Source organism: Neovison vison, chromosome 4 (assembly GCF_020171115.1).
Source record: "Neovison vison isolate M4711 chromosome 4, ASM_NN_V1, whole genome shotgun sequence".
Classification (NCBI taxonomy): domain Eukaryota; kingdom Metazoa; phylum Chordata; class Mammalia; order Carnivora; family Mustelidae; genus Neogale; species Neogale vison.
In genome coordinates this window covers 214,663,554-214,687,460 of record NC_058094.1, presented here as the reverse complement: position 1 = coordinate 214,687,460, position 23,907 = coordinate 214,663,554, and the positions used below count along the sequence as shown (strand labels likewise).

General features: G+C 38.3%; 1 non-coding gene across 1 annotated transcript; it reads right to left on the bottom strand.

Moving 5' to 3' along the window:
* Window positions 1-5,153: 5,153 nt before the first annotated feature.
* On the bottom strand, window positions 5,154-5,299 carry LOC122905643. The gene has a single exon (XR_006384377.1). It is a non-coding gene; the product is annotated as a U4 spliceosomal RNA (small nuclear RNA).
* Between the last annotated feature and the right edge of the window lie 18,608 nt (window positions 5,300-23,907).

Sequence of the window (23,907 nt, the reverse complement as noted above, 5' to 3'; positions counted from 1 at the left end):
GCCTTTATTTGTGGATAGCCACATAACTAGTTAACAGTAACAAGACTCAGAACCAGATCAACTGAATCATAGTTTAACTTATAGCCCAGTACTGGGTTACTCCAGTAAAATTTATGTAGTACTGAAAATTCATCAATTTCTTTTTTTTTCCAATCAAAAAGTGGAATCACATTAACCAAGAATGAATTATTAAGCTCTCTTTGGAGGCCAAAATAAAATTTAAAATTTATATCGAAAGACCAACAATAAGGCTAACAGCTAATTATTCAATAGAAATAATGGAATTTTGACAGTAATAGAAAGTTATCTTTAAAGTGCTTAAAAAAAATACTTCCCGACATAGAATTTTACACTCAGTAAAAAAATCCTTCAAAAACGAAGATGAAAATTAAATTTCTTAAATTTAGAAAGCTAATAACTTATCACTAGCAGGAATACTGAAGAGAGATTTTCAGGCAGGAAAGAAATAGTTCTAAGCAGAAGCACAATCATGTAAGAAAGAATAAAGACAGAAAAGACTAAATAAACTGGTTTAAAAAAAAATGAGTCTTGACTACATAAACAATCCTAATAATGACTTCAAAGGTCTAAAGTATATTTAGTATAAAAATGTGTGACAGGAATAGTACAAAGAGCGGAGATGATAATTAGAGTAAAAGTGCCCTAAAGTTTGCATTTTTCTGGTACTTGGTAACAAACATATATAAGGTGGATCTAATAAGTCAAAAATACATGTGTAATCTCTAGACTAACTACTAAAAGAATGATAACACAGTGTATAACCATATACTAAAGAGAAGGGAAAATTGAGAATTTTAAAATATTTGATTATTCCAATATTTATTAAGAAGTTAATTTGTTTTTTTAAAGTCTTATCATAATTAAATAAGCCCAGATGCCTTCACTGATGAATCCTTCAAAAACATTTAAGGAATTAATAATTTCAAGGAGGTGTTTGTTTTAACATTTAGGACTCAATCAACATAATTAACTATATTAATAGAAATAAGAAAAATAATATATTCATCTCAAAGGTGCAAAAAAAGTATTCATTAAAATTCAATGAGCACTTATGATACTTTTGGCAGACTATGAATAGGAAGTTATCTTTAAAAGCAACTTGCAGAACATGTAATACTTAACGTTGAAATTTTTGAAAGCTTAATCTTTTAGATCCAAGGTGAAATAAGGATCCCTCATTATCATAACTTCCATTTAACCTTGTGCTGGATGTCCTAGATAGTGCAATAAGGCAAGAAAAAGAAATAAAAGTAAATGGACTGGAAAGAAAGAAATAAAAATGTGATTATTTGCAAGCAACATAATTTTTATACATAGAAAATCCCCAATAACCTGTAAGTTATTAAAATTAATAAATGAATTCAGCAGAATTATGAGACCACGCAAACACAAGGCCACTATTAAAAAGTAATTATTTCTATAAACTAATAACAAATAGAAGATGAAAAAGTTCAAAATCTGAAATAAGTCTATCAAATAACATCAAACACTTATGAACAACTCTAATAAAAGATGTACCAATACATCTTCAGAGAAAACTACAAAATATCAAGGAAGTTTAAAAAGATCTAAATGAATAAATGATTATATTATGCCATGGATTAGAAGGCCCAATTTTACAGAAATGCCAAATACCCTCATATATATTTATTCAATGCAAAACCAACCACAAACCCAATAATACTTTTTTTTGTCAAACTGACAAGGCAATTATAACATTTACATGGAAATCTAGAGTCAAGAATATTGAGGACAATTTGGAAAAAGAACTACAAAAGGAGAACTTACTAACAGATATCAAGACTTCCGTTAACGTGTATTGAGACTTACGTTAAAGCTATTATAATGAAGACACTGTACTACTGACACAATGTAAGCAAAAAGATCTATGCAAGGTCCTAAAACAAATCTCCACAAATTCAAGAAAGGTGTTGACTACAGTTCAGTGGGGGAAAACTTGCCTTTCCAATAAACAGGGCTGGAAGAATTTGCTATTCTTATGGAGAAACATAAACATCATACACAAAAATAAATTACATATAATGCACTCAAATGTAAAGGTAAAGCAATACATTTTCTTGAATATCAGAGGATATCTAAATAGGGCATTAAAAACACTAACTAAAAGAAATATTGGTTAATTACACTCCATTCAGTATTCATAATTAGACGATTACTAAACTAAAATCATGACATCTGTTCTATTTGAAAATGAAAGGATAAGTCAGAGTGGTAGAACATCTTTATAATATATAAGAAAAAATACTCAAATCTAGACTGTATAAATAATGCATCAATTAGAAATTGATTGGCAAAGGACCCGAGTAAGTACTTCTCAAAAGAAGATATACAATTAGCCAATAAACATATGAAAAGATGCTTAACAACAGTGACTCCACACTCCCTTGAATGGCTAAAATTAAAATTGATCCTGAGAGGGTACCTGAGTGGCTCAGTGGGTTAAAGCCTCTGCCTTCAGTATCCTCTTCGATATCAGCCAGAGCAACTTCTTTCAAGATATGTCTCCAAAGGCAAAGGAAACAAAAGTGAAGATGAACTTTTGGGACTTCATCAAGATCAAAAGCTTCTGCACAGCAAAGGAAACAGTCAACAAAACAAAGAGGCAACCCATGGAATGGAAGAAGATATTTGCAAATGACAGTACAGACAAAAGGTTGATATCCAGGATCTATAAAAAACTCCTCAAACTCAACACACACACAAAACAGACAATCATATAAAAAAAAATGGGCAGAAGATATGAACAGACACTTCCCCAATGAAGACATACGAATGGCTATCAGACACATGAAAAAATGTTCATCATCACTAGCCATCAGGGAGATTCAAATTAAAACCACATTGAGATAACACCTTACACCATTTGGAATGGCCAAAATTAGCAAGACAGGAAACAACATGTGTTGGAGAGGATGTGGAGAAAGGGGAGCCCTCTTACACTGTTGGTGGGAATGCAAGTTGGTGCAGCCACTTTGGAAAACAGTGTGGAGATTCCTCAAGAAATTAAAAATAGAGTTTCCCTATGATCCTGCAATTGCACTACTTGGTATTTACCCCAAAGATACTGATATAGTGAAGAGAAGGGCCATCTGTACCCCAATTTTTATAGCAGCAATGGCCACGGTCGCCAAACTGTGGAAAGAACCAAGATGCCCTTCAACAGAGGATAAGGAAGATGTGGTCCATATACACCATGGAGTATTATGTCTCCATCAGAAAGGATGAATACCCAACTTTTGTAGCAACATGGACGGGACTGGAAGAGATTATGCTGAGTGAAATAAGTCAAGCAGAGGGAGTCAATTATCATATGGTTTCACTTATTTGTGGAGCATAACGAATAGCATGGAGGACAAGGGGAGATGGAGAGGAGAAGGGAGTTGAGGGAAATTAGAAAGGGAGGTGAACCATGAGAGACTATGGACTCTGAAAAACAATCTGAGGGTTTTGAAGGGGTGGGGGGTGGGAGGTTGGGGGAACCAGGTGGTGGGTATTAGGGCACGGATTGCATGGAGCACTGGGTGTGGTGCAAAAACAATGAATACTGTTACACTGAAAAGAAATTAAAAAAATAAAAATAAATTAAAAAAAAAAAAAAAGCCTCTGCCTTCGGCTCAAGTCATGATCCCTAGATCCTGGGATCAAGCCCTGCATCCAGCTCTCTGCTCAGCAGGGAGCCTGCCCCCCCTGCCTGCCTCTCTGCCTACTTGTGTTCTCTGTCTGTCAAATAAATAAATAAAATCTTTAAAAAAAATGATCCTGAGAGTATCAAATATTGGCAAATATGTGAAGCAACTTAAATTCATTAACTACTAGTGTATATTGATAAAACCTCTTTCAAAATAATTTGACATTACCTACTAATGTTGGGCATGTGCATACTCTATGCATACTAGCTGTTTTATTACCACAACTTAGCAGCTTAAAACTACACACATTTATTATTTTATACTTTTAAGATCAGGAATTTGAGAATAACTTTGTTGGGTCTTTGGTTCAGGGTCTCAAAAGGTTGCAGTCAAAAGTATCATCTGTTTTCTTTCTCTTTGTTGTCTGATTGCTGTTGCTAGGACTTCTAATACTATGTTGAACAAGAGTGGTGAAAGTGGGCATCCTTGTCTTGTTCCTGATCTCAACAGGAAAAATGCAAGCTTTTTCCCATTGAGGATGATATTTGCTGTGGGTCTTTCATAGATAGATTTTATGAAGTTCAGGAATGTTCCCTCTATTCCTATACTTTGAAGCGTTTTAATCAGGAACAGATGCTGGATTTTGTCAAATGCTTTCTCTGCATCAATTGAGAGGACCATGTGGTTCTTCTCTCTTCTCTTATTAATTTGTTCTATCACATTGATTGATTTGTGAATGTTGAACCATCCTTGTAGCCCAGGGATGAATTCCACCTGGTCATGGTGGATAATCTTTTTAATGTGCTGTTGGATCCTGTTTGCTAGGATCTTGTTGGGAAAAAAAAAAAAAAAAAAAAGTATCATCTGGACTGTGTTCTTATCTGGTAGTTCAACTGGGGAAGAATCCACTTTCAAGCTCATTCAGGTTGTTGGAAGAATTTGTTTCTTTGTCACTGTATAACCAAGTGTTCCTGATTTTGCTGCCCTTTTTTTTTTTTTTTCCTGGAAACTAGCCTCAAGTCTTAGAGGCGAGCGGGTGTTTTCTCAACATAGTTGCTCACTTCATCAAGCCAAGTAGAACCTCTTGCTCCACTCTGTTTGTATGTACCATGACATAATCACAGGAGTTACATATCACCTTTGCCATATAATGTAACCTAATCAAGGGAGTGACATCTCATAACCTTTGCCATATTATATTGATTAGAAGCAGGTTATAGGTCTTATCGTCATTGTGGGAGTGCTGGAGATAACAGAAAGACATGCATATCAGGAGGCAGAAATCACTGGGTGTAATCTTAGGGCCCATCTGCCACATTGTGCCCAAACAATTTGACTACTGGACTTGTTATAAGAACATTTGCAGCAGCATTATTTGTAAATGTCAAAAACTATAAATGACCCAACTGTCTGTCAACAGTACAATGTATAAATAAATCATGGTATACTCTAATAATGGAAAATATACACCAATGAAAAAATAAACCATTGCTTCACTCAAAAATATGGCTAAATTCCTCAGACAAAATGATGAGTCAAAGACACAAGACACATGGTATAATTTCAATTAGCAATAATCGCGCCTCGGATAAACCTCATTGGCTATGATACTGCCACTGCACAAAGCTGACACATGGTATAATTTCATGTATATATAACTCAAAAGGAGACAAAAATAGAAATAAAATCAAAATTGTATAGAAATTTAAAAATTTAAAATTTAGAGAAATAAAGTTGTGGTTTTTATGGAGAATGACTGGGGATGGCCATAAAAGAGGGTTCTGAGGTGGGAGAAATGTTTATATCTTGGTCTGAGTGTTGGTTACATGGATGTGTACACCTTGCAAAAATGTATCAGTGGGGCACCTGGGTGGCTCAGTGTATTAAGCCTCTGTCTTCAGCTCAGGTCATGATCTCAGGGTCCTGGGATCGAGGCCGGCACCGGGCTTTCTGCTCGGCAGGGAGCCTGCTTCCTCCTCTCTCTCTCTGCCTGCCTCTCTGCCTACTTGTGATCTCTGTCTGTCAAATAAATAAATAAAATCTTTTTAAAAATCTATCAAGCTCTATGCTTAGATTTGTGTATTTACTATGTATATCCTATACTTCAATATAAAACGTTTCCAAATCTCTCAATTATTTTAAGTCCCTATACAAAAACAACAACTATTTCTGATTCTTCATCTCTTTAAGACTTTCCCTCCTTAAAGTTTTCTGAGAAAAAAAAAATGAACAGTAGACTTCATGAGTGGCCAATATGTGACTTTGGAGAAACAAAAGGAAGAGGCAACTGGCTACAAGCTTCTCTCTCCTGTTGCCTTGGATCCCTTATTTCAGGCACGAGGATTTCTCTTGTCTCATAATCTTCATTCCCATTTCCCAGAGAGCCCATGACCCCATAGTTATGGTCTCCCACTTGGTTGTTCAGCAAAGTGACCATTCAACCCAAAGTATTATGACTAGTCTTTGAGAAGAACAATATTATCAAAGAATGAAACAAAATTTCTCTTTAGAGGCTTATGGATGAATGGAAAGGAGAATTGCTAAGTGTTAGGAAACATGAATTAAATACTATAAATGATCAAGGAAGGAAACAATTTATATAGAGCATACAGGACTGTCTTCTCAAAGGAAGTGTTATGCAAACTGGTATTCAAAGATGAGTGGGAGATTCTCTCAAAGAGATGGTTTTAAAGAAACCTTTAACATCTACTACTTGCTGGGCACATTTCCAAATGCTTTATATATGTGCGCGTGTGTGTGTGTACACACATATATAAGATATATATATATATATATACATATATATATATATATATAAAATGTACTTGATTTTCATATCGTTCTAAGAGGTAGGCACTATACTGTCAACTGTACTTCGCAAATGAGGAAATCCACAGATGTAAAAAGAATTTGCCCCAGGACACAAGCTGGAAGCAGATACATAGGAGTTTGAAGAGGAATTCTGCAAGTCTGTGCAGAAGGGGGGTGCACTGCAACAGCAATGATAAAAGCACCTGCATCTAGGAGAGTCGAGGGCCAGCATCAGAGCATGGCAGCATGGTGGGAGATGAGGCTGGCCTGGTAGCAGGGATGAAAATGTTGTTCCACAAATGACGTTTTGGACTTGATTAAATGGGGAGCCATAAAATCACTTTAAGGTATTGAGTCATGATACGATTTTTATTTAGAAAGATTATTTTAGCAACAACTGGGGTAGGAGGTAGTGACATTACTACTAAAGTAATAGTCTGGGCAAGAAATAATTAAGACCTCTTGAAATGAAGCAGTGAAGATAGAGATGAAGAAGAGCTTACAGTTGTGGGCAGCTTTACCTGGAACCTCTGACAGAAATTACAAGTAGGCAGAGAGAGAAAGGAAAGCAGGCTCCCTGCTAGGCAGAGAGCCTGACATGGGGCTCAATCCCAGGACCCTGAGATTATGACCTGAGCCAAAGGCAGAGGCCTAATGAACTGAGCCACCCAGGTGCCCCTAGATCATTAGTTTTTAATCCAGAGTCCACAACAGACTCACTGGGCAGGTGTTCAAGATCCATTTTCCCTCCACCCACCCATTCGAATTTAGTAAGTCTGGTGCAGTGCTCCAGCTTGTGTACTTTTTTTTGAAAGGTCCCCAGAGATTGCTGTTACACCCCCTGGTTAAGAACAACTGGAACAAAACTGGAATTTGATCTGGTTCTATATTCCTCCACCAATGAACACTCGCCCACCTTTCCCAGAGTGTCCCCTGCTTCAGAAAATGAAGAGTCATGTCGGCACTAATGTCTGCACCTGAGATTGTCTCTCAGTCTAAACTTTTACCTGGGGGTGTCCTTTTGTGTCTGCCTATGTGCCCAGGGATGATCCTATCCTCTGATTCATATGCCGTATGACCTTTGGATGTTTGTGGTCCATGCAGCAAATAAAAACAGGAAGAGTGGCACATCTACTAAATGTTTATTTCTGAAATGTGTCAGATAATGGTTTCAGAGTGAATGATTCAGTCTCTAATAATAACACTCTATTAACTAATGAATCCAATTTAATCTGAATTCATGGGAATATTCAAACAGTTTTATACTTGTCAGTACTGAAATTTAAAAAGCAAACAAACCAGCAACAGAAGCATGGGAGGCAGCTGTACAAAGCATAGTGCCAGAGTGGCCTCATTTCATACCTGTCCCCTTCCATCACTGGATTCATCTTTCAGGGCTTCCTTCGGCCACCTGAGTCTCTTTCCTCTAGGCATACACCCCTGTCTGCTCTTGAAACATGCCGATATAACTACCCATTAACTACCATTCCCTTTGGTTGCTGAGAATTTCAGAAACCCTACTAAATCTGGGGCATATTCTTCTTCCTTAGAAGCTCTCCAGAACTTTTGGCATAAAGTCCAAACACCCCAAAGGCTTAGAATAGGGTGACTGTGTTATTTATCCTCCAGTTCAAATGATTTGAGAATGAAAAAGGGGTGCTAATGATAATTAGAGTTGGAGAACAGGGTACACCAGGACAGCCTTGTCAATAGGGATCTCCATCAGCCTCCACACGAGGCAATCCATGATCTGGCCCCTCATTACATAACCAGCACTTCATTAATGTCTAACTTGTGTCAGGCGTGACACATACATTCTTTCCCATCACTACAAAAGTTGGACAATGCTTTGTTACCATTATTTCACCTATGAGGTAAAAAAGAAATCCAAGAGTTTGTAGAACCTCTTACAAACAGAAAGAGGCAGAATCAGAAATCAGAAACTGATCTGTTTGGCTTCTGTGTCTAAACTTTTCCTCAGATGGATGCTTTCCTTAACAACCAATAACTTTCTAAAATAGAATAAAAGAGGATTATTCAAACCCTCATGTATACCAAAGCCTGTTTCTCAAAAGTGCCTATATAGCTGTTTTCCTGAAGAACAAATCATTTGTAACAAAGCTCAAACACATTTGGATAGAAGTGTATAAAGTAAAAAATAGGAGTTCTCCCCTGCTGCTACTCCCAACTAACACAGTCACCTTCTCAGAGGTAAATGTCGTTGGCAAAATCCCATTTATACTTCCAATAATTTTTAAGATGAAAACAGAAATGTGCGTTTCTCTCCTTTCCCACTTCACTTGGGATATACCATGTGAAGACCTTTCTGAATGCTTAAGAAATCTAGACAAAGATACAAACTACTTCTGCGTATAAATCTGCTGACCAACAAGATAGTTCACATTAATTCTTTAAAGATGAAAGGACACTTAGCAATACACTTAGGACAGTTGAAGAAACAACATACATACATTTCATGCTTAGTAATTTTGTTCCTGGAGTTGGCAGCTTCAAAGGGTTCAAACCATAATCACCAAAGTCTGCTCCATTAGGTAGAAGTTGAAATATATATTTTTGACTCCTGGACAAGGGTGATCAGGAAGCCCCAACTCCACCATGAATAACCTGGGTCACCACACTACTATTCACTATATCACACTATTATTAACACCATTATTATTTCTGACAGGCAGATGCACACCTTCTTGCTATGTTTTTACAGGGAACAAACCCTTTTATGTCTCCCCTTAGAAGAGCATCTCCCCACCCAACCATCATGACTTTACCTGAACTTAATTACTTCCCAAAGGTCCCATCTCCACAGACCATTTCACTGGGGGTTAGGGAATCAACCTGTGAACTTTGGAGAGCACAGCACAGTTCAGTCCATAGTAGTGTGCTCAGCTCAGTCCTTTTCCTGATTTTGGGAGTGAGCCTGCCCATCAAAATCATGAGTCTTCTTTTGTTCCTTCATGCTATAGTCCTCCTGCACCAGGTGGGATAACTTGCCCGATTCTTGAGTTTGGTATTAATTCCATTTGCTTTATAAACCTAAAGCTAGGCCCTTCATCCTGGTCTTTAGCTCCCATAATGATATTAGTGATATTCTGGCCATATTTCCAGAATTAACCAACACCACCAATTCACCCTTTCTCCAACGCATATAAGGTGGTGAATGTCTTCAGCCATATGCTCCAACTGAGCATTTAGGTTCTTTGAGGGTATTTCCCCCTCCCTATGAGCACATTCTCACATCTCTCTCTCTCTGTGTGTGTGTGTGTGTGTGTGTGTGTGTGTTGGAGAGAAAATTGGTGGTAGTGGTTCATCCCTGAGTTCATCCTGTACATAACTGTACTTGGCTAGTACTCTGCACACACACCACTACCAGCACACCCATGGGCAGCAGTCCCACAGTGTAGCACGAACTTGCCTTTCATGTAATACATCCTCCACAACACATGCCTCTGTAGCAATGAAAGACTCTGTGCATGACTCACCAATATTCAGGGGGAAGGTCACAGGCAGAAAAACTGAGTAAATAAGGCACATCCTTCAAAGAAAGGACACAGCTGCCAAGAGGAATCTGAAGGGTCAATCCCATCAGTAAGGATGCGTTCAATCAGAAGTCACAGAAAAACCTTCACTCAACAGCTTAATAAATTAAGAAATATTTTTATATCAAATAATAAGATGGGGGGGGACAGCTCCAGGATTGAACAATTGCAGCAGTTCATTTGAATATCAAGAACTCTGGATCTCTTTCTCTGCAACCTCTCTGGTGTGCCCACCACAATAGTCTCTCTCATGATCACCAAGTGGTTACCATGCTCCAAGCATCTCATCCTCCAGACATGACAAGATTCAGTGGGAAAGAGGGGCACGTCTTCTCCTGTATATCCTTTTTAAAAAACAAAAATTCTTTCACCCAAAGTCCCTCAGCCAACTTCTTACATTTCAGAAGCCAGGACATCCTCATGTTCCCCTCCCTGAACCTTCCAGCGAAAAAAGGTAATGAAATTACTACGGTTCACTTAGGCAAATCAACTTCTATACCTGAGATACAATGGAAAGTCAGGATCTGACCAGCAGGAAGGAGGAAAGCCTATTGGATTGGCAACCAGTAGTGTCTGTTACATTTCCTAGTCATGATGGATGGATAATGTAAGAATATATTGATTTTGGTAGAATGGTGGCTAACTTCTAATCCCCCACCCTACCCCCACTCCCCTCATGTGTGCCTCGGGACTTCAAGGTAGATTGGAGACAAGGACTAAAAAACATTTGGGATGTTATCAACTGCATCAGCATATTGAGATAGGAAGGCAGTGATCACATTTAATTAAATTATGTAAATCCTTTCCCAAATGGCTGGTGCTCTTGTTTCCTTTCATAAATGGATAAAATGAACAAATAAATTATAGGACTACTCAGATTTCCTTGGGAGCTGTCGCAGGGTCCTTGCCAATGAACATGGAGAGGCAGATATAAAGCATTGACTTTAATAGAATTTCAGTAAGACAGTGGCCCGGCCAGCCTATACTGAGATTTAAATTAGATGTGCTGCTGCCAACACAAGAGAAAATCAGTTTGCTGTTCTGACAGCTCCTTTGCTGCAACCATTTATGTAGAATATACACAATTATTCAAGAAATGTTGGCAGTGATGTTATTCATATTAATTAGATAAGAGCCATCTGATGATGCTAAAATACATCCTATTTTCAGCTAATAATTAAAGACTATTGCATAATAATCAGGCTCTTGAAACATTTCCTTAAACATTTCAACTTCCATTGACCATATTAATTATGTTTAAGTTATAATAAAAATATCTGATGTTCCTGCCTTTTTTTTTTAAGCTATGATGTTAGGAGCCAATTTGTAGATTGCCTAAAAGATAAAGGTGATGGGTTTCTAGGTAGTGCTCATGGTGTGTGGAACGCAGAGTGATATAGTGTAAAAGTAAGATTTCAGGAGAGAAGATTGACTTCAGGTTTCATCTTTGCTGCTTAACTCTTCCTTACATGGGTCAATCAATTACTTCCAAATTGCTCACCTATAAAGTGAGAATTATCTATTGCATAGGTTATAAGACACACTGTGCAGTTCCTGGCACATAATAGGTACTTGGGGATAATAGATATTAGCATTTATAATGGGTTTAAAAGCACTTACATACACTTGTGTACTAAGCTAAGTAATCTACATGTAGAAAAACAGGTAGTATCAACATTATTTTTACAGCCATATGAACTAAATTTTCTAAATTGGCAAGAATTTAGACCACACATTCAAAAGATTAAACTTAGAATCTCTTGTGATGGTTAATTTTATACATCAACCTGGCTCAACCACAATGCCTAGATATGTGTTCAAACATTATTCTGGATATTTCCATAGGGATGTTTTTAGATGAGGTTAACATTTAAATCAGTGAACTTTGAGTAAAGCAGATTGCCCAGCAAAGTGTAGGTGGGCTTCATCTAATCAGTTAAAGGCCTGAATAGAACTAAAGACTGAGGTCTTAGAGCAAGAGGGAATTCTGCCAATGCATGACCCTCAGACTTCAACTGCAGTATCAGCTCCTCTTGGGTCTTCAGCCCACCAGCTCACCCCGCAGACTTTGAACTTGGCTACTTCCATAATCACCTGAGTCAATTCCTTAAAACAAATCTGTTCTACATATAAACACATCTTATTGGGTCTGTTCCTCCAGAACCTTTACTAATATACATCCTCAGGCCAAAAAAATCCCATTCTGTTTTAGATCAAGACAACACTTAACAATGTACTATTAGCATCATGGTCCCTCATACTAGTTCTGCTAGGTTCTGCTCCTACCAGTTATATTCCTTGACAGTGTATAAAAGACAAAGTAAATTTTGTGTACCTTCCGTGGGAACAAGTCATAACCTCCAAGTCTCATAAATTCCCTTAAAAAGGAAAATTTAGTCTTTGCAATACCAGATGTTTATAGCTCTATTTACTGATTTCCCCAAAATATATATATCTAAATTAAAATATCCACTCATTTTCTCTCTACTTCAGAATTCATTTAGGCTTCCTTGTCAAAATGTATTGTCCCAATCTCTTAGGTTCTCCATTGTCTCCTGCCCTCTATCTACTGTCTATCTATCTTCTGGTGTATGCTAGGGGCTGTTTCTATTTCTTTCTTTCTTTCCTTCTTTTTATTTATTTTAGAGAGAGAAAGAGAGAGCATGAACAGGGGAGGGGCAGGGAGAAAATCTCAAGCAGAATCCCTCCTGTGCTTGGAGCCCAACATGGGGCTAGATCTCATGACCCTGAGATTGTGATTGGAGCCAAAACCAAGAGTCTGGTGCTCAACCAACTGAGCCATCCAGACTGTCCAAAGTTTTCTTTCCTAAGGAAGAGAGGAACTCGAATAGAGTAGAGAGCCCAGATATGGACACTCAACTCTATGGTCAAATAATTTTCGACAAAGCAGGAAAAAATATACAGTGGAAAAAAGACAGTCTCTTCAATAAATGGTGCTGGGAAAATTGGACAGCTATGGATAGAAGAATGAAACTCAACCATTCTCCTATACCATACACAAAAATAAACTCAAAATGGATAAAAGACCTCAATGTCAGGCAGGAATCTATCAAAACCCTAGAGGAGAACATAGGCAATAACCTCTTCAACATCGGCCACCATAACTTCTTTTAAGACGTGTCACCAAAGGCAAAGGAAACAAAAGTGAAAATGAACTTTGGGGACTTCATCAAGATCAAAAGCATCTGCACAGCAAAGGAAACAAGTCAACAAAACAAAGAGGCAACACACGGAATGGAAGAAGATACTCACAAATGACACTAGAGACAAAAGGCTGATATCCAAGATTTATAAAGAACTCTCAAACTCAACACACATAAAACAGATAATCGTGTCAAAAAATGGGCAGAAGACATGAACAGACACTTCTCCAAAGAAGACATACAAATGGCTAACAGACACATGAAAAAATGTTCATCATCATTAGCCATCAAGGAGATTCAAATCAAAACCATATTCAGATACCACATTACACCAGTTAGAATGGCCAAAATTAGCAAGACAGGAAACAACATGTGTTGGAGAGGATGTGGAGAAAGGGGAACCCTCTTACACTGTTGGTGGGAATGCAAGTTAGTGCAGCTACTTTGGAGAACAGTGTGGAGATTCCTCAAGAAATTAAAAATAGAGGGGCGCCTGGGTGGCTCAGTGTGTTAAGCCACTGCCTTCGGCTCAGGTCATGATCTCGGGGTCCTGGGATCAAGTCCCGCATCGGGCTCTCTGCTCAGCAGGGAGCCTGCTTCCTCCTCCTTCTCTCTCTACCTGCCTTTCTGCCTAGTTGTCATCTCTCTCTGTCAAATAAATAAATAAATAAAATCTTAAAAAAAAAAAAGAAATTAAAAATAGAGCTTCCCTATGACTGCAATTGCACTACTAAGTATTTACCCCAAAGATACTGATGTAGTGAAAAGAAGGGCCATCTGTATCCCAATGTTCATAGCAGCCACAGTTGCCAAACTGTGAAAAGAACCAAGAAGCCCTTCAACAGACAAATAGTTAAAGAAGATATGGTCCATATATATAATGGAATATTACGTAGCCATCAGAAAGGAGGAATACCCAACATTTGTATCAACATGGATGGGACTGGAAGAGATTATGCTGAGTGAAATAAGTCAAGCAGAGAGAGTCAATTATCATATGGTTTCACTTACTTATGGAGCATAAGGAATAACATGGAGGACATTGGGAGATGGAGAGAAGTGAGTTGGGGGAGGGGGAGACAAACCCTGAGAGACTGTGGACTCTGAGAAACAAACTGGGGGTTCTGGAGGGGAGGAGGGTCGGGGGTTGGGTGAACCTGATGGTGGGTATTATGGAGGACACATATCACATGGAGCACTGGGTGTGGTGCATAAACAATGAATTTTGGAACACTGAAAAAAATTAAATTAAATTTTAAAAATAAAAATAAATAAAAAAAAGAATGTGTAATTTCTAATGACAAAAGTGGGTCCATTTATATAACCCTTAAATACAGTAATACAGTACTTAAATACAGTATAGTCTTCTTTTGGAAGTAGACTATAGCAGAGCAAAATAAAATTTATGAAATTTAATTGGGTTACTTCACTGAAAAGACAGACCAGCGGAAAAAATGGTTATTTTTTCCTTCTTACTCCAGGGAAGAAGCTAAAGAGCTTAATATTTATCTAGTCCTGGAAGTTTATCTTTCTGAACTCAGTTTATGTCCATAAAAACACAATTCATGGTAAAACTGTGTATCCTGGCTAGTGTAATGGTGATAAATGCAATTCAGATGGAGACAACTGCAGAGAAGTAGGTCAACGGTCAGCTGCACTTTGAACTGGTGTTCAGACTGTGGAACTACAAGCATGTGTGATAACCAGGCCACCTGTGTATTAACAAGGTCCCTAGACCTTGGTATTTTCCCTTGAATGTAGGCTAAACTCCAGGAAATAGTCTTTTATTTGGGAATAACACATTTGTGTTCCACTTTACCAGCAAGGATGAACATAGACACTCATGCAAGACCACAAAAACCCCATTTTGAAATATCTATCAGAAAAAACTACTCAAGGTGTGGACTTGGGGAACTATCTCTCGGACCATCTGAAATGTATCAACTGTTTAGGTATTAGCTTTGGGGGTTATCAATACCATATTAACCTTTTGAAAATAGTGTGAATATTCCTATTCCCAAGTTTTAAGGGAAAAAAAAAAATACTTGCAGCAGGCAAAATTATAAAGATGTTCCCCCAAGATTCTGTCTCCTGGTTATTTAAACACTGTCTAGGTAGGGCTGTGAAGGGGTTTGCAAATGTAATTGAGGTTACGGATTAAATTAGGGAGAGGAACCTGTCTTATCTGGGGGAAGCCCAATCTAATTACTTGACCCCGTAAAGCAGAGGAGTTTCTCCAGCTAGAGGCAGAGGAGAGCTGAGGTAGAAGAGATGAGTCAGAGACACTCAAGTAGAGTCTCAAGGAGTTGCCCCAGGCGACAGCCGGCAAGCCAACCCGGACCTCATTCCTACAACCTGAATGAGTCTGGAATCAGGTTCTCTACCAAAGCCTCCTGACAAAAGCCTAGAGCATTGAGAACCTTGATTTCAGTCCTATGGGACCTGGAGTACAGCTCTTTGATTCCCTGGATTCTTGACCTACAGAACTGTGAAACAATAAATCTGCATGACTTTAGCTTCCAAGTTTGTGTCTTCCACTCCCTCCATTCATTCTCTCCTGTACAGAGTAGCAAATGTGGTGTTCCAAGGATTCACAAGAGGGTCAGTCTTTGCTTTGCAGATGTATCTTACAAATTTTAATTAGCCAAGAAAAATTATCCAAATTAGTATTTTTCCCTAATAGGTGATTGGTGAAAGATTATGGAATAATCTTTCACTTCAATAATCTTTCACCAATAATAGATTGGTGAAAGAAATAAGCGCTCATTTATATTGAGAAGGTGCAGCTCCAAATTCTCACTCTGCCACTTACTAGTTTCTAAGGGTTTGGACACGACTTAATCCCTTATAACTTACTTACCACGTGGGAAAAAGGGGAAAAATATACCTACATCACAGTGTCATTGTGAGCATTAAAAGCAGTTTTTTAAAATGTATCCCTTATTTATGAATGATTTTTAAGGATTTTTTTTTTTTAATTTGACAGATAGAGATCACAAGCAGGCAGAGAGGCAGGCGGAGAGAGACAGAGGAGGAAACAAGCTCCCTTCTGAGCAGAGAGTCCTATGCGGGGCTTGATCCCAGGACCCCAGGATCATGACTGCAGCCGAAGGCAGAGGCTTTAACCCACTGAGCCACCCAGGCGCCCCTATGAATGATTTTTAAATGGTATTTAAAGAGACAAAAGGATAAGACTCTATTAACTAAATTCATCATTTTGTTATTACAGAGGCATTTATTGTAAAACAAAAAATAAGAAAAACAGGATGAGACAGATCTTAAAAAAAAAAAAAGAAAGAAAGAAGATCAAAGCATAATTGGACATCTTAGAATAGTTCCTCTTAATAGTTTGGAGTATATTTCTTTCCAGACATTCAATTTTTGCATCATATAATGCATACGTAATAAATTATGTGCATTATAGTATTGCAGGAAAACTTAATCATGGTTTTTATTTTTACTACTATAAAAAGATGAGGAAGAATGAGAATGGCTTCACTTTTTCTTTTCCAGGGAAATCAGAAATTGAGTTTCACAGGTTCCATTTGCCAACCTGTGACTTCTCTTCCAATCTCCTAAGGAGAAAAAATTTTCCCTTGACAGAGAAGAGAGGGTCCCCTCGGTCCCTTGTGATGGGGCTCCTCCTAGACAGTGGAGAACGAGGCTTGGCACCCAGGACTGCAATGCCTGTTCGGAAGGTCTGAACCAGGTCCTGCAAACATCCTACTCTAAAACAAACAAACAAACAAACAAGCAAACACACACAATCCTGGTGACAATGTCAGATTACCTGCCACCTATAAACAGCAGTGAAATTTTAAAATGTGACATTTCTTATGTCCGGAGAGTGGAGGAAAAAAAATCTTACGCATGTAATAGTTTCATAAAAATGCTATAACCTGCTTTTTTTCATTGGATATCAGCATTTTTCAAGCCAGTAAACAGAAAGGTATGAAATCATTTTAATAGCTGCACATTCTTTTGGATGGATGTTCCATAATATTTTTATTAATAACATATTTTTGGACATTTCATTTAAATCCAAATTTTCATTCTTGTAAACAACTGTGCTGTCAAGCTTCATTGTCTTTAACATAATGAAAAAAATACATCAAGGTGACCTGCGCTTTACAAAGACCAAAGCTGGGAAATGGAGAGGCATGACTGACGGAAGTCACAGCGAGGCCACTTACCTGCATCACAGTGAGGAATGGGAGGTCTTTACCTTAGGTCTGTCACTGACATGTGGTCTCATCCAGCTTTGTCATATCTCATTCTCTGTGACTTATTTTTCGGGGCTTTTTAGTTTGGTTTTCTCAAAGAGGTGGCATCTTGAGAGCAAGGCAACAAAGGCATCACTTTTCATAGACTCAGGCTTTCTCCAGTGCTCAGCAAAGAGTAAGTGTATAAACCTATAGAATGACGACTACAATTACACAGGTTTTCCCCACTGTCTAGAAGGAGAGTGCACCTATGAAAACCTCTGTGGGCTGAAATGGCATAAAGCAAAGAAGCCATTGCCATTTATGTATATGGAAAAAACTTTGAGCATTCCTAGACCCAAAAATCACCTCTCTTAAGCTTTTCTGATATCTTAGTATAATCTCATTAGCAGATGGACAAGAGAACCCCAGATAAAGCAGGCACTCACAGATGGTTCACAGCTCCAGGGGCTTGATGCTGAGAAGCTGGGCCACGATCCTGGGGCGGGGGCGCGGCGGGACAGCCTCACTGTGCAGGGTATGCACTGCCTCTATGCGGGCTAACCGAACTCTGTTTTTGCTTTTTATCTTTTTCCCTGAAAGAAGAAGTCCTCTTCAGGTTTCTTTTGATTAGCGAAAACAGGTGCTAATGTAGGTCCTTCATAAAAGCAAAGTGACGATGGAATATTCCTCAGCCATCAGAAAGGATGAATGCCCACCATCTGTGCCAACGTGGATAGCACTGGAGGGGATTATGCTGAGTGAAATAAGTCAGGCAGAGAAAGTCAATCATCATAGGGTTTCAGTCTTATGTGGAATGTAAGGAATAGCACAGAGGAACATAGGGAAAGGGAGGGAAAACTGAGTGGGGGAAGAAATCAGAGAGGGAAACAAATCAAATGAAATTCTTGACTCTGGGAAACAAACTGAGGGTTTCAGAGGGGAGGGGAGAAGGAGGGGGAGGATAACGGGCTGATGGGTATTAAGGAGGGCACGTGTAGTGATGAGCACAGGGTATTATACACAACGAATGAATCATTAAACACTATAACAAAAACTAATGATGTACTATATTGGATAACTAAGCACAGTAAAAATAAATAAATAAATAAATAAATATAAAGCAAGAGATACTTGCATATGTTTTGTTGGCTAAACCCATGTTAAGATGATGGGATTGCTTTATATTTTATTTATTTTTTTGAATTAACATATAATGTATTGTTTGTTTCAGGAGTACAGGTCTGCGATTCATCAGTCTTACACAGTACACAGTACTCACCATAATACATACCCTCCCCAGTGTCCATCACCCAGCTACACCATCCCTCCCTCCCCGCTCCCCTCCAGCAACTCTCTGTTTGTTTCCTGAGATTAAGAATCTCTCATGGTTTGTCTCCCTCTCTAGTTTCATCTTGTTTCATTGTCCCCTCCCTTCCCCTATGATCCTCTCCCTTATTTCTCAAATTACTCATATCAGTGAGATCATATGATATGTGTCTTTCTCTGGTTGACTTCTTTCACTCAGCATAATAGCCTCTAGTTCCATCCACGTCGTCACAAATGGCAAGATTTCGGTTTTTTGATGACTGCATAATATCCCATTGTATATATATATATATCACATCTTCTTTATCCATTCATCTGTTGATGGACATCTAGGTTCTTTCCATAGTTTGGCTCTTGTGGACATTGCTGCTATAAACACTCCGGTGCACGTGCCCCTTCGGATCACTACATTTGTATCTTTAGGGTAAATATCCAGTAGTGCAATTGCTGGGTCATAGGGTAGCTCTATTTTCAACTTTTTGAGGAACCTCCACACATTTTTCCAGAGTGGCTGCACCAGCTTATTCCTACCAACAGTGTAGGGGGGGTTCCCCTTTCTCTGCAACCTCGCCAACATCTATCATTTCCTGACTTGTTAATTTGAGCCATTCTGACTGGAGTGAGGGAAGTATCTCATGGAGGTTTTGATTTGTGTTTCTCTGATGCCAAACGATGTTGAGCACTTTTTCATGTGTCTGTTGGCCATTTGGATTAGAATTACCTTTAAAATGGTATTATGACTTGGCTCTCCCAAGACCACAAACCAGGGATGCTTCAGTGCTCCTTCCAATATCTAAGAGATGATTCTGTGACAAGTGTTTTGCCAACTGCAGTTTATCAAGGCAGCTGGGGTGCAAACGGACCTTCCAGCACCAGCAACGATGTACAGTTTGGCTCAGGAGGCTGTATATCTGTTTTTTTTTTAATTCTTCCTCTTTTCTTTCCCCAATAAATTCAATAAATACATGTGATATAATGTGATAGGCTCATGGTTTACTATATTTTATTATTCAAACATTTTTGTTTTATGTATTATCCATTCCAAGTGGTTGATTTATATGAAAGTGGTTACTTATATGAAAGTATGTCTCCAAGTGGGAACTTCATATACATTTAAATAAGTCTCCATGTTGAGCAAAAAAATTATTTGGAGGAGGGAAATCCCATGTATTGAATATGGGCAACAGTGTGTTGATACAGGGCCAGAGCAAATCAATGAAATATTTCATCCCATTGTTTGCTGGTCAGATGTGGTCCCATTCTCCCCTGCCTGGTACACTCACGCTTTTTTACTGGAATGGCTTGTTAGCTAGACAATTTCAAATGGACAGCCAGTGTGCACTATTGCCGGGCTTCTGGCCTCTTTACCCCCCAACCCCCAACTGTGACTGTAAGCAGTCACAGCAAGTTCTCAAGATTAGACAGTCACTAATTATCTCTGAATAGATAGGAATAAGGCCTGAGTATAGAATCTAACTTTATCATCAATAAAATATATTCTATAAAACCATAGTCTTGCTAAAATGTCTTAAAAGTTCCATGTAAGAGAAGAGAAAAGCAGCCAAGAGAAAATCAATAGCCTCAGAGGACCAGACTTGCAGGGTAGCACTGCGAAGTGATCCCACCGCTCTCCAGCAAAAGGGACTCTCCGCACCTCACCTCTTTGTGTCCCTTCAGTGGGGTCTCAAAAGTCCATCTTCACACACATTCTTCAACGGATGTGGAAAAATCAGCATTCTCCCTCTCCCTCTGAACCTGTTATAGGTGCATTTTCTGTTCTCAAACTGAGGAGAGCTTTGAAAGGGAGAAAATGTTCTAAAGAGGAAGTAATCCAAAAGGATGTGTACAGCATGGAGAGAGGTGTGAAATTGAGCCTCAATTCCTGCTGGAATAAAGAACAGAGAGAGGACCACCACCTCCATATGCACAGGCACACCGGCACGCAGGACGCTGCACGCACGAGAGTGCACACACAGCATTTTTTTTAATCGCCAATTTTATAGAAGCTCGGATGATGAAACAGTCTGTTCCTGAGAACATATCCACGAATCACTATGCAGTCACCAGTAGCTTAGAGCCCCACAAATGTCATCTTCCTGATCTGTCTCCCAAAGAAGCAAAATTCATAAACTAATACAAAGACCAGCATTGAGGGAGACTATAATTATGTGGAAGATTAAAAAAAACAGCTATTATTTTAATTGACTTGTAGGATTAGTGGAAGGAGAGAAAGAAGATACTGCATATCTACCTGGAATGCCACATATGTGCATTTGATCTACTTTGACCTCTTAGGTCTTTCACATGTACGTACTTGAATACCACTGGAGACCCAGTATGTTTTATCAGGATATTCTCTAAGGGGTTGGAGATTGAGTCCTATAGCATGGTCAACATATGCCTATTGAGTGATTGTGAAACACATGATACCAAGACAAAAAATTCCATCAAACTATTTGATTCCCTGGTTTGTCTCAGGGTAGACAAATAGAGGGGACACAGAAAAACTTACTTGGGGCCAAACAGAATTTTAGCCTTCTATAGAAGGAGGGGCCAAATTAACAGATGGCCAGAGTGAATTTCATATTAGTAACATATATAACAGGTATATGAACTCAAAATAGCACTTTATGCAGAAAAGTTGGTTTCTGTATTAACTCATGAGTGAGATATCTTGTAAGCCTTCAGACAAAAAAATTAATATGTGATGTGCTAGATTCTGTTCCGTGAATCATTCAGTATGACTGTAACTGAGCATGACAAATGGAAAGATGCTGTCATTCTTCCTATTTTCTTCTTTGCAGATGAAATCTTTGTTTCAAATTAAAAGAAGACACCTGCCCTTGAGATTCTGAGAGCTGGTCTTTGCAGTAGGTGGACTGCACCGTACAAAGTAGATTCCCAAGTAGGAAATTCTTCCTGTGCTATTTTGGCAAAGTAACATATCCAGAATTATTTCTTCTGCATGTCAAGGCAGCATGGGGCACCGATATTTTTTGTTTTGTTTTGTTTTGTTTTGTTTTTGTTTTCTGGTAATAATGTTTTGTGGGGAGTATTGCATACTTCCATGAAAAGACATGTCTTGTCTGTTTGTCTCTCTTTTTTTGATGTTAACAATTCATAATGACTGCCTAGAACCATTATTTCAGTATGGGTTGCAAAAATAGCAATATTCACTTCTGTCATTCCTTCTTTATTCATTTGCTCAAATGCATCTACAAAGAGAAGTTTTTCCTATCAACATTTGATTACATTGAAAGCATAATGCATAAAGGAAAGACAGCAGAGGATCTCCTTCTCCCTTTGCCTCTGCCCTCCCACCTGCTGCTGTGCTCTGTCTGTCTCTCTCTCTTTGTCAAATAAATAAAAATCTATAAAATAAATAAAATTTAAAAATTTAAAGAAGAAATCATAATGGAAATTAAAAAATACTTCCAAGTGAATAACGACAATTGTGCTGCATATTAAAAATACATTAATGTAGTTAAAGTTTTCCCAAAGGAAAAAAATGTTCCTTAAAATCATATTTGAAAATTTCAAAAACCTGAAAAACAGTAAGCTATGCATCCAATAAAGAGTTAAAATAACAGAAAAACTCCAAATACAGGGGAAGGAAAGGGATTGTTACAGTCTAAATATTTGTGTTCCCCAAAATTCATATGTAAACCTCCTAACTTCTAAAGGGGATGGTATTAGTAAGACCTCTGAGAGGAAGTTGGGTCACAAGGGAGAAATCCTCAAGAATGGAATTAGTGCCTTTATAAAAGAGGCTGCAGAGTGATCCCCCTCCCTTCCATGATATGAGGTCATAGCAAGAAGGTTCCAGTTCTGCACCAGGAAGAAGGCCTTCACCAGAAGGCAACTATGCTGCTGCCTTGACCTTGGACTTCCAGCCTCCAGAACTGAGAAATGAGTTTGTTTTTTTAAGCTACCCATTCTGTAGTATTATGCTATAGCAGCCAAAATAGATTAAGAAAAGGATTTTTTTTAAGCTGCAATTAATGAAAAAAAAAAAAACCCCACAAAAATACAAAGATATAAACTGCCAAACCAAGCAAACACAGACACTGAGACAATTTTGTGTTGTACATGTGCAACATGATGAAGTTAATGAAAAAGTACAATTTGCCAATATTTAAAATAAGAAATAAAAATAAATTGAGGATAGCTGAGCTAATATATTTTCATGAATTTGAAGCCTAGTGAAAGAGGGACTAGTCTTTGTCTTCTTACCCTTAAATCTGGAAATGTGGTCATTCAGACCAGAAGCAGTGAAAGGTCAGCCCTGGATGGGAATCGCATTCGTGTTGGAATGTGAGATACCCAGGGGAAAGCTGGAAGACAGAGGATCGCCAGGGCAGCAGGAGGACTCCAGGTGTGGGGAGAAAAGCCACTGAAGGGAACATGTTAAAGATACACTTTCCACAACCTCTGGATAACATGCAATCATGGTGCCATACTACGCAGTGGGCAGATTCCTGTTCTGTGGTCTGACAAGATTATAGATGTGAAATGCAGTGCTATAACTTTTAACATTTTCTCCTTATTCAACCTCCCTGTCTTTCTTCTATGCTTTCAAATTCCAAATCTTGAGAAAAATAATTGTCATATTGTTCCCAGTAGTTGAGATAGTTGGCAAAATAGATCTCTGAGAAGATGAAACTTTCAAATCTGATCCTGGAAAATGTTGAATACGGCTTACTGTCAAGATGAGTTACAGCCTTTAGTAACTAAAAGAAGAAATCATGAAGAGATGCTAAAAATCTTCTGTACAGAATGTTGCATTTTATTAATGAGCTCAGTGAAATCAGTCCAAGAAACCACAAGAGAGATTTTTCCCCCTAATTCAGCTTTATTGACTTCTTTAGATTCAAAACACTAATATTTATGTGGCAGAAATTTCCCATTGTCTCTTAAAAACTGGTTTATTTTGTCTCATATGAGAGATGAGGCCATGCAAATAGTTCAGTGAATAAGCATTTTGCACACATTTTCATGGAGTGGTAAACATATTCATCTGGTAGCACCCCTGCCTTGGACTTACTGTCAGGAGAAAACTGGATAATTCTCATGCTCAGGAAGAGCAGATACGTGCCATCCTAAACAAAAGATAGGGATTGAAAGAAAGATGGAATAGCTATTCAGTAAAAGAGAGAAAAGGAAAGAGAGAGAGTTT